Genomic DNA, 11,670 nt, shown 5'->3' on the forward strand with positions numbered 1-11,670 from the left:
GTATCCTCATGTTCACTGATTCTTCTGTCAGCACAAATTTACTATTGAGCCCTTGTATTAAAATTTTAATTTCAGTTATTACTGTACTTTTTAACTCCAGAATTTCTATTTGGGTCTTTTTAATAATATCTATTCATCGATAGTCTCTATAAGACAGGACACTGTTCTCATACTTTTCTGTAGTTGTTCAGACATACTTTCCTTTCATTCTTTGCCTATGTGATTCCAAGTCTTTGTCTAGTAAGTCTAATGCCTGGGCTTGGGCTTCCTCAGGGACAGTTTCTATTGACTGCTTTTTTCCCTATGTATGGACCATACTTTCCCATTTCTTTACATTTTTCATAATGTTTTTGAAGACTAGACACTGAAAAATAATATAATATGGAAATCCAAAAATTGGAGTTTGGTGCTGCTACCTTTTGTGTAGTGACCTTCCTGGACTAATTCTTTAAAGTCTGTATTCTTTGTTGTGTGTGGCCACTGAAGTCTCCTCTGAGTTAGTTTAGTGAATTTGATAGATTTCCTTAAATGCCTTGAACCAGTAAGTATCCCAGCCCGTTTGATTTTAATTCTCTGGTTGGCAGTTTATCCCTCTGTCCTGGACTTCACTTTCTGTTTGCACAGAGGCTCAAGGCCAGCCAGTAGTGAGAGATTAGGATGTTCTTAGATCTTACCTGGACATGTGCACAGCCTGTGCCTGTTCATGGTTTTCTAGTTTTCCAGGAGAATGACAAACTTTTACTTACTTACTTCTTTTTTTTTTTTTTTTTGAGACAGAGTCTCACTCTGTTGCCCAGCCTGGAGTGCAGTGGCACAATCTTGGCTCACTGCAATATCCCCCTCCTGGTTCAAGCGATTCTCCCACCTCAGCCTCCCGAGTAGCTGGGACTACAGGTGTCTGCCATCATGCCCAGCTAATTTTTTTGCATTTTTTCATAGAGACTGGCTTTCACCATGTTGGCCAGGCTGGTCTTGAACTCCTGACCTCAAGTATCTGCCTGCCTTGGCTTCTCAAAGCACTGGGATTACAGTTGTGAGCCACTGCGCCTGGCCCTTACTTATTGAGACAGGATCTCACTCTGTCATCCAGGCTTGAGTGCAGTGGCATGATCATGGCTCACTGCAGCTTTGACCTCGTGGGCTCAAGTGATCCTCCTGCGTTTGTCTCCCAAAATGTCGGGATTATAGGTGTGAGCCACTCAAAACTTTTTAAAGGCCTCTACAGACAATTCATTCCCCAGCTTTTTTCTTTTGAAGTTATTATTTTTTTTCTTTCTTAGTTTTTTTGAGACCAACTCTTGCTCTGTCACCCGGGCTGGAGTGCAGTGGAAAGATCTCGGCTCACTGCAACCTCCGCCTCCCAGTTCAAGTGAGTCTCATGCCTCAGCCTCCTGAGTAGCTAGGAATACAGGTGTGCACCTGCATACCCAGCTAATTTTTGTATTTTTAGTAGAGATGGGGTTTCACTGTGTTGCCCAGGCTGGTCTCAAACTCTTGAGCTCAAGAGATCCGCCTGCCTCGGCCTTCCAAAGGGCTGGGATTACAGGGATGAGCTACCGCACCGGTCCCTGACACCAGTTTTGAGTCTTTTGGTTTTTAAGGCTACCATGGAGCTGGGAGGAGGGGGATGGGAATAGGGCGTTAAATGCTACAAGTCTTGCCGTTCTTACTGAGGTTGTCATTTTCCTTGAATAAACTCTCCTGGGATTGTTGGAAGCCTTTGCTTCATTCCCAGAATGTTGATCTTGGCAATTTTTGACAGTATTCTCATTGCTTTTATGGAAGAGAAGATTCTCTCTTCCACATTGTGCCATTTCAAAAATGCTCTCATAAGAATCATTCTATTTTTTTTTGAGATGGATTTTTGCTCTTGTTGCCCAGGCTGGAGTGCAGTGGTGCGATCTTGGCTCACTGCAACCTCTACCTCCCAGGTTCCAGTGATTCTCCTGCCTCAGCCTCCCGAGTAGCTGGGATTACAGGCGCCTGCTACCACACCTGGCTAATTTTTGGGATTTTTAATATAGACAGGGTTTCACCATGTTGGCCAGGGTGGTCTCGAACTGCTGACCTCAGGTGATCCACCTGCCTCGGCCTCCCAAAGTGCTGGGATTACAGGTGTGAGCCACTACGCCTGGCCAAGAATTGTTCTTTATTTTCCACTTCCTCCAGTTTAGAGTAAGAGTTTGGATGGGGATCAATGTTCATACTGATGCAACCGAATTGAGATGGAGCAGATGACATTGTTCCTTAAACCGCTTTGCCTACAGGATCCAGTAATTCCTTAAGAAGACATAATGCACTTGGTGGTGTGGCCTCTGCCTGCCCTGCTAGACAGATCTCTTGCTACTCCAATTTTTAAGCTCTAACTTGCTTCCAGGCCTTCCATTATGCTTTTGCATCTGCTGTGGAATATCCTAAACTGGACCAACTCAGAATAGGTCTTCAGACATTTGTTGAAATTGAGAAAGAGAAGCTTTTTTTCTTTCTTTCTTTCTCTTTTTTTTTTTTTTTTTTGAGAGGGAGTGGAGTTATTAAAAACTCCTGGAGCTGCTAGTGAGTATCTTCTCACTGTTGAGAGGATGGCCTTCTCAAGAATGAAGCCAGTACCCGCCAGGCGCTGTGGCTCACGCCTGTAATCCCACCACTTTGGGAGGCCGAGGCAGGTGGATCACTCGAGGTCAGGAGTTCGATACCAGCCTGGCCAACATGGCGAAACCCCGTCTCTACTAAAAATACAAAAAATTAGCCGGGTGTGGTGGCAGGCACTTGTAATCCCAGCTACTTGGGAGGCTGAGGCAGGAGAATCGCTTGAACCTGGGAGGCAGAAGTTGCAGTGAGCCAAGATCGCACTACTGCAATCACTCCAGCCTGGGTATCTGAGCGAGACTCTATCTCAAAAAAAAAAAAAAAAAAAAGAAGAAGAAGAATGAAGCCAGTGCCAGAAGACGAAGAATGAAGCCAGTGCCAGCACCAGCAGCAAAAAAAAGTGAAGCTGACAAATGGAGGCAGATTCTTGGCAACATAGAGCACTTGGCTCTGGCTGTTGGACCTACCAGCTAGAGAGCTAGAGCTACCGTTATATCAGCCTTGGGCTGTTCTCCAGTACATGTACATGAGGTAATTCCCTTTTTATTCTTGTGCCAGTCAAGCTGGCTTTTGGCACTTGCAACCAAAGGAGCCCTAATTGGTAAAGTCTATAGTGTCAAAGCCAAGATGGGGAAAAACAATAACGGGTGCCTTCGAGTTCTAAGCACAAATGACCTGCCACAGTATTTGCTCAAAAATATTTATTGAAGGTTGCTATGGGCATCAAATAATCAAATAAGATCATGTACTTTTTTTTTTTTTTGAGACGGAGTCTCACTGTTGGCCATGCTGGAGTGCAATGGTGCCATCTCGGCTCACTGCAACCTCCGCCTCCTGGGTTCAAGCGATTCTCCCTGCCTCAGCGTCCCAAGTAGCTGGGATTACAGGTGCCCACCACCACACCTGGCTAATTTTTGTGTTTTTAGTAATGATGGGGTTTCACCATGTTGGCCAGGCTGGTCTCGAACTCCTGACCTCAAGTGATCTGCCTGCCTCGGCCTCCCAAAGTGCTGTGATTACAGGCATGAGGCCCCGCACCTGGCCGATCATGTCCATTTTTAAGTGCCATGTAAATAAAGGTAAGGGATTGTTAAATATAAGCCTGACAGAAATTCTCAGCTGCAATTCCTTCACATTGCTCCAGGAATTGGTCTGAAAAGATCTTTGGATATTGAGTAACTTCCTTTTTTAGATTTGGACATTTAGAGAATGGCCTTCATTTCATTTTTTTTCTTTAGCGTACATATACTTTTTACAAAAATCTTTTTTGAGACGGAGTCTCTCTGTCCCCCAGGCTGAAGTGCCATGGTGCGATCTCGGCTCACGGTAACCTCCAGCTTCCAGGTTCAAGCAATCCTCCCACCTCAGCCTCCTGAGTAGCTGAGACTATAGGCCGTGCGCCACCACACCCAACTAATTTTTGTATTTTTAGTAGAGTTGTGGTTTCACCATGTTGCCCACGCAAGTGATCCTCCTGCCTTGGCCTCCCAAAGTGCTGGGATTATAGGTGTGAGCCACCACGCCTGGCCTATATTTTTTGATTAAAAAAAATTCTTTTTTAGAGACAAGGTCTCATTATGTTACCCAGACTGGACTTAAACTCCTGGACCCAAGTGATCCTCCTGCCTCAGCCTCCCAAATAGCTGGGACCACAGGCCTATGCTACTGCATCCAGCTAGAGAATGGCCTTCCTGTCTGCAGATTCCCCAAACCTACCACCTCACTGGGGACTTGACAGCAAGTTTTTACTGTTTTAAAACGAAACCATGTGGTTTTGTTTTTATCTTCTGCTTATTTCCTAAGCTCTGCCAACTCACTTATTCTCTTTTTATTGTTTTTTTTTCCTTCCTCGATCTCTACTTTACATAATTGTCTTTCAGTGCTTTCAACATATGTGAGAATCTGTGGCCAAAATTTCTATTTTCTTTGTGGCATTATTTTGCTTTCTTTGGTATGCTCATTTGCCTTGTTTCTCCCACTCCTTTTTTTCTCCTAGTATTTTTTAAAGCTTATTTTAGGGCCGGATGTGGTGGCTCATGCCTGTAATCCCAGCACTTTGGGAGGCCGAGGTGGGCGGATCATGAGGTCAAGAGATTGAGACCATCCTGGCCAACATGGCGAAACCCCGTCTCTACTAAAAATACAAAAATTAGCCGGGCATGGTGGCACACGCCTGTAACCTCAGCTACTTGGGAGGTTGAGGCAGGAGAATCGCTTGAACCCAGGAGGCGGAGGTTGTGGTGAGCCAAATTGTGCCACTGTACTCCAGCCTAGCAACACAGCAAGATTTCATCTCAAAAAAAAAAAAAAAAAAAAAAAAAAAAAAAAAAATTGAAGGGTAAGACACATATAGCAAAGTGACTAAAATATACTAAATTCAGCACATCCTGATGAATTTTTACTTATGTATTCACTTTTGTAACCATGACCCAGAGCAAGATTTAAAACATTTCTAGCACAGCTCTTATAGCTTTTTTTTTCTTATCCCTATGACAGATTAAGCAATTTTTTTTCTTTTGGAGATGGGATATCACTATGTTGCCCAGGCTGGTCTTGAACTCCTGGGCTTAAGCAATCCTCCTGCCTCATCCCCTCAAAGTGCTGGGATTACAGGTGTGAGTCACTGAGTCTGGCCAGATTAAGCATTTTTAATAGATTTTGTGCTGGTTCTTTAAAAAAATATATTTACTTTTATGTTAGGAACAACTTTACATGTAATAAATTTTAATTGAAATTTTTACAAGTGTTTATACATACATGCAACCACCACTCAGATTGATACAGAACGTTTCCAGCATCTCAGAAGACTCTCTTGTGTCCCAGGTAATATCCCCCTCTAGAAAAGGCAACCACTAGTCTGGCTGATGTCACCATAGATTAGTTTTGCCAGTTCATGAACTTCATATAAATTAAATTATACAGTATTTGCTCACTGGAGTCTAGTTTCTTTTGGTCAATACTATGAGATTCATCCAGGTTGCTCTAAGTAGCTATACATATATACACACACATATAAATATAGCAATATATATATACACACACATATATATAGCTATATATATATACATACACACACATATATACATATATATATATATATTCCCCCCATGACTGTGAATTTTAAGAAACTATTCTTTTTTTTTTCTTTTTTTTTTTTTTTGAGACAGAGACTCGTTCTGTCGCCCAAGCTGGAGTTCAGTGGCACAATCTTGGCTCACTGCAACCTCCGCCTCCCAGGTTCAAGTGATTCTTCTGCCTCAGCCTCCTAAGTAGCTGGGACTACAGACGTGCACTGCCATGCCCAGCTAACTTTTGCATTTTTAGTAGAGATGGGGTTTCATTGCCATGTTGGCCAAGCTGGTCTTGAACTCCTGACCTCAGGTGATCCACATACCTTGGCCTCCCAAAGTGCTGGGATTATAGGCATGAGTCACTGTGGCCAGCCAGAAACCCATTCTTCTAAGAGAAAAATTCATTCTTCTGTTGATGAATACTTGGGTTGTTTTTAGTGTTGGCAATTGATATAGTTTGGTTCTGTGTCCCCACCCAAATCTCATCTCGAATTGTAATCCCCATGTGTCGAGGGAGGGAGGTGACTGGATCATGGGGGTGGTTTTCCCCATGCTGTTCTCGTGAGAGTGAGTGAGTTCTCATGAGATCTGATGGTTTTATAAGCGTCTGGCATTTCCCCTGCTTGCACTTCTCTCTCCTGCCACCATGTGAAGAAGGTCCCTACTTCCCTTTCAACTTATGCCACGACTGTTAAGTTTCCTGAGGCCTTCCAGTCATGTGGAACAGTGAGTCAATTAAACCTCTTTCCTTTATAAATTACCCAGTCTCAGGTATTTCTTTTTCTTTTTTTTCTTGAGACAGAGTCTCGCTCTGTTGCCCAGGCTGGAGTGCAGTGGCGTGATCTTGGCTCACTGCAACCTCCACCTCCCAGGTTCAAGCGATTCTCCTGCCTCAGCCTCCTGAGTAGCTGGGATTACAGTCGTGTGCAACCACGCCTGGCTAATTTTTCTATTCTTAGTAGAGATGGGGTTTCACCATGTTGGCCAGGATGGTCTTGATCTCTTGGCCTCATGATCCGCCTGCCTCAGCCTCCCAAAGTGCTGGGATTACAGGCGTGAGCCACCGTGCCCAGCCAGTCTCAGGTATTTCTTTATAGCAGTGTGAAAACAGACTATACAGCAATTAAGAATAGGTATTGTGTATGTTCTCGTTCATGTCTTTGGGTTGACATATACAAATTTCTCTTGAGTGTATACCTAAGAATGGAATTGCTGGGTCATAGGATAGGAATATGCCATGGTTTTGATATGTGACTCCTCCAAATTTCATTTTGAAATTTGATCCCCAATGTTGCAGGTGGAGCCTAATGGGAAGTGTCTGGGTGATGGAGGTGGATTCCTCTTGAATGGCTTGGTGCTGTCCTCATGGTAATGAATTCCCACTCTATTAGTTGGCAGAAGTTTCCTTCACAGCTGACTGTTTAGAGGAGCCTGGTACCTCTCTTCCCCTCTCTTGCTTCCTGTCTCACCAAGTGATGTCTGCCTACACCAGCTCCCCTTTGCCTTTGCCAAGAGTGATAGAGGCCGGAGGTCCTCACCAGAGCAGATGCTGGTGTCAGGCTTCTTGTACAGCTTGTAAAACCATAAGCCAAATAAACCTCTTTTTATAAATTACCCTTGTCTTGTTTGCTCCGAGAATACTCACTGGCAACGCTTGTGGCTGCAGCATTTACCCTGAGATAAATTTGCCACGAAATATCTCGCTTTTATTATTTTTGTATTGTTCTAGTATATCAGCTTTGGAAACAAAAGACATCGTTCTATTTATAGCATTGTGTTTTTAGCAGTGGTATTTTCATTTACTACAGTAATTGCCTATCATTGAAAATGTCAAATCCTAGAAAATGTAGCATTCCTATGCATGATGTTAACATCATTCTCAAACAGTTGTTGGCCAAAGATTCATTTGATGAATCTGATTTTTCAAAAATAGACAATTCTGATGATTCTGATGTTAGTTCTTTTTAGAAATAACTCCAAGAACAGTTTTTATGTTTTCACATTGAAAATCAATCAGATTTGGTTCAGCCTCAAAGAGTGTGTTTATGTAAAATTCAAATGAGCGCTGGCAGCAAGCTGCGTTTTTTTTTTCTAAATGGGAAAGGGTTAATAGCGACACAAAAGGACTAAGACAGCCTATGTGTAGCTTTAGTAAATTCCGACAGTATTTACTCCACTGGCAAAGTGAGAGTTCTAGTTACACATCTTCACCAATCTTGGTGGTGTTTGTCTTAATTTTAGCCATTTAGGTGGGTGCGTCTAATAGTGGTTTTGTGTTTCCCTGATGAATGATACTGAACACTTTTTCATATGCTTTGAATATGCACAAATTCAAATTTGTATATCCTCTTTTGTGACTTGCCTGTTCATGTCTCTTGCTCATTTTAAAAACTGGATTGTCTTATTGATTTGGAATAGTTCTGGATATATCTGGATTCTAGTTTTATTTTTTTAAGACAGGGCCTCACTCTGTCGCCCAGGATGGAGCGCAGTGGCACAATCATGGCTCACTGCAGCCTCGACTTCCTTGGGCTCAAGCGATCCTCCTACCTCAGCCTCCTGAGGAGCTGGGACTACAGGTATGCACCATCACTTCCGACTAATTTTGTATTTTCAGTAGAGATGGGGATTTGCCATGTTGCCCAGGCTGGTCTCAAACTCCTGGGCTCAAGAGATCCACCTGCCTAAGCCTCCTAAAGTGCTAGAATTACAGGTGTGAGCCACCACTCCTGGCTTGGATTTTGGTGTTATTTATATGTGCTGTCAATATATTCTCCATCTGAAGACTGCTTTTTCACTTTATTGGTTTCCTTTGTGGAACAAAAATCCTTGATTTTGATGAAGTCTAATTATGGTCAGTGCTTTTTATGTCTTGTTTAAGAAACATTTGCCTAAAGTTTTGAAGATTTTTTTTTTTTTTTTTTGAGATGGAGTCTCACTCTGTCGCCTACGCTGGAGTGCAGGGGCACAATCTTGGCTCACTGCAACCTCCGCCTCCCGGATTCAAGTCAAGCAATTCTCCTGCCTCAGCCTCCTGAGTAGCTGGGATTGCAGACGTGTGCCACCACACCCGGCTAATTTTTGTATTTTTAGTAGAGATGGGGTTTCACCATGTTGGTCAGGCTGGTCTTGAACTCCTGACCTCGTGATCCACCTGCCTCGGCCACCCAAAGTGCTGGGATTACAGAAGTGAGCCACCACGCCCAGCTCCCCCTTTTTTTTTAAGACGGAGTTTCACTCTTGTTGACCAGGCTGGAGTTCAATGATGGCGATCTCGGCTCACTGTAACCTTCATCTCCTGGGTTCAAGTGATCCTCCTGCCTCAGCCTCCTGAGTAGTTGGGATTACAGGCACATGCCACCATGGCCCGGCTAATTTTTATATTTTTTTTGTAGAGACGGGGTTTTACCACATTGGCCAGGCTGGTCTCGAACTCCTGACCCTCAGGTGATCCGCCCGCCTCGGCTTCCCAAAGTGTTGCGGTTACAGGCATGAGCTACTGCATCTGGCCCTTTTTTCTTTTTTTTAGAGACAGAGTCTCACTATGTTGCCCAGTCTGGTCTTGAACACCTGGGCTTAAGCAACCCTCCTGCCTCAGCCTCCCAAAGAGCTAGGATTACAGGCATGAGCCATGGTGCCTGCGCCTACTTTTTTTTCTAGAAGCTTTATTGTTTCACTTTCCACATTTAAGTCTGTGATGCATCTTGAATAAACTTTTGTGTATGTTGTTAAGTAGGGTGTCAAAGTTCATTCTTTCCATTTAGATCATAGTTCACTGCAGCCTCAAACTCCGGGGCTCAAGTGATCCTCCCACCTCAGCCTCTTGGGTAGTTGGGTACAGGCCCAAGTCACTGTGCTCAGCCAAAATTATATTAGTAGTACAATCTCTACCATGTAAATATTTGCACAGAAAAACCAAGGGAAGACAATTCAATACAAACAACTGTTATCTCCACATGGTAGGCATTTGAGGAATTTAAAATTTTCTAAAATGAGCATACCCTACTGTTATCAATAAAAACTACTGTTTTCAACATTTTTATAAGATATCTTGAAAAAGAAACAATTGGTCTTTCAGTTATCATTAGGTATAAATAAACCAATAGGCCGGGTGCGGTGGCTCACACCTGTAATCTCAGCACTTTGGGAGGCCAAGGTGGGTGGATTGTTTGAGTGCAGGAGTTTGAGACCAGCCTGGGCAACATAGCAAGACCTGGTCTCATAAAAAAACAACAAAAACAAAAACAAAACAAAACAAAAAAACCCCCAGTAATTTCTATGAAAAAAAAAATCCAGAAAAAAGGCTTAGAATAAACTCTCAAGTTGGCTGAGTAAGTTGGACTTTGGTTGTTTAGATATATACCTGAAACAGTTCAGGCTGATAGTTCCCCATGGCTGATCTATGGGTGAGCTATATTTGAATCAACTGCAGTTTTTTTTTTTTAATTTAAAAAAATAGATTGTCAAGCTTTCTCTTAGACATGCTGAATCAGAATGCCTAAGAGGTGAGGCCAGAGAACCAGTACTTTAAATAAATGATCTAGATTTGGGAACTATTCTACCTTGAATTATAATGAAACCAAGGTATGACTATTCTCTCTGAGCAGGCAAACTACTATCAGATTGGAGAATGTTAACATTTTAGACCCAGACTAGGGAGCTAGGAAAAGGCTGTGGGCCAATGTTCTGACCTTCTCAGTAAACCATCAAGCTGCAGACACCACATGATGAATGGGACTTAGTCCAGTGTAAGGTGGTAGTACCCATGTTTAAAAATAACAAGGTCAGGCCGGGTGCAGTGGCTCATGCCTGTAATCCCAGCACTTCAGGAGGCTGAGGTGGGCGGATTACGAGGTCAGGAGATCAAGACCATCCTGGCCAACATGGTGGAACCCCGTCTTTACTAAAGATACAAAAAATTAGCTGGGCGTGGTGGCACACGCCTGTAGTCCCAGCTACTTGGGAGGGTGAAGCAGGATAATTGCTTCAACCCGGGAGGTGGAGGTTGCAGTGAGCCGAGATCGCACCACTGCACGCCAGCCTGGGCGACAGAGTGAGACCAGGGGGTGGGGGTTAAGTTCCTTTCACAATTAGTTGAGGTCTTGGCAACCAACTTTCAACCATTTTTGCTCCAGACAGGGAGAACTTCAGTTTCTCCTAACTTAGGCAGTCAGTACCTTTGCAGAGCAGCGGACTAATATGTCTATTGTTTCCCCTTTTCAGATAAAGACATCCAGTGAACCAGTCCTTTCACATATCCTTTCACCACCTTGGAATGTCCACTAGTAACAGGAACACAGAGAAGCAAAGAGTCAGAGCGACCCCTGACCTGCCATGCAGTGTGTCCCTCAGGAGAAGGCAAGGGGGAAAGAACAAGTTGAGCCTGCTTGCCCATCCCAGCAACCATGGGGACACTGTGGAGGGTCCCTGGGCCTGGCTCCTGCTCCATTGCTTATCTGGCTGGTCACTCTCCCACAATGAAAGGCTCCTTGCACTGAATGAAAGGGACAAAATACCGTAAGCAGGACTGATGCCACACAGGTGCCAGTGCTGGATGTCTGCTGACAGGGGCATGTGACCTACATCAGAGGACACAGACTTGCAGTCTACCATCTGCACCCTGCTTTCAAATCATTTTTTTTCCTTTTTTTTTTTTTTTGAGACGGAGTTTCACTCTTGTTGCCCAGGCTGGAGTGCAATGGTGCGATCTCGGCTCACTGCAACCTCCGCCTCCTGGGTTCAAGCGATTCTCCTGCCTCAGCCTCCTGAGTAACTGGGATTACAGGCATGCGCCACCACACCCAGCTAATTTTATATTTTTAGTAGAGACAGGGTTTCTCCATGTTGGTCAGGCTGGTCTCAAACTCCTGACCTCAGGTGATCTGCCCACCTCAGCCTCCCAGAGTGCTGGGATTACAGGCGTGAGCCACCATGCCTGGCCCAAATAATTTTTTAAAAATTGAACCAGTTGCCAACTTTTAAGCACCAACAGATCAACCATAGAAATCAAGAT

The sequence above is a fragment of the Pan troglodytes genome, chromosome 18 (assembly GCF_028858775.2).
Source record: "Pan troglodytes isolate AG18354 chromosome 18, NHGRI_mPanTro3-v2.0_pri, whole genome shotgun sequence".
In the NCBI taxonomy this organism is placed as follows: domain Eukaryota; kingdom Metazoa; phylum Chordata; class Mammalia; order Primates; family Hominidae; genus Pan; species Pan troglodytes.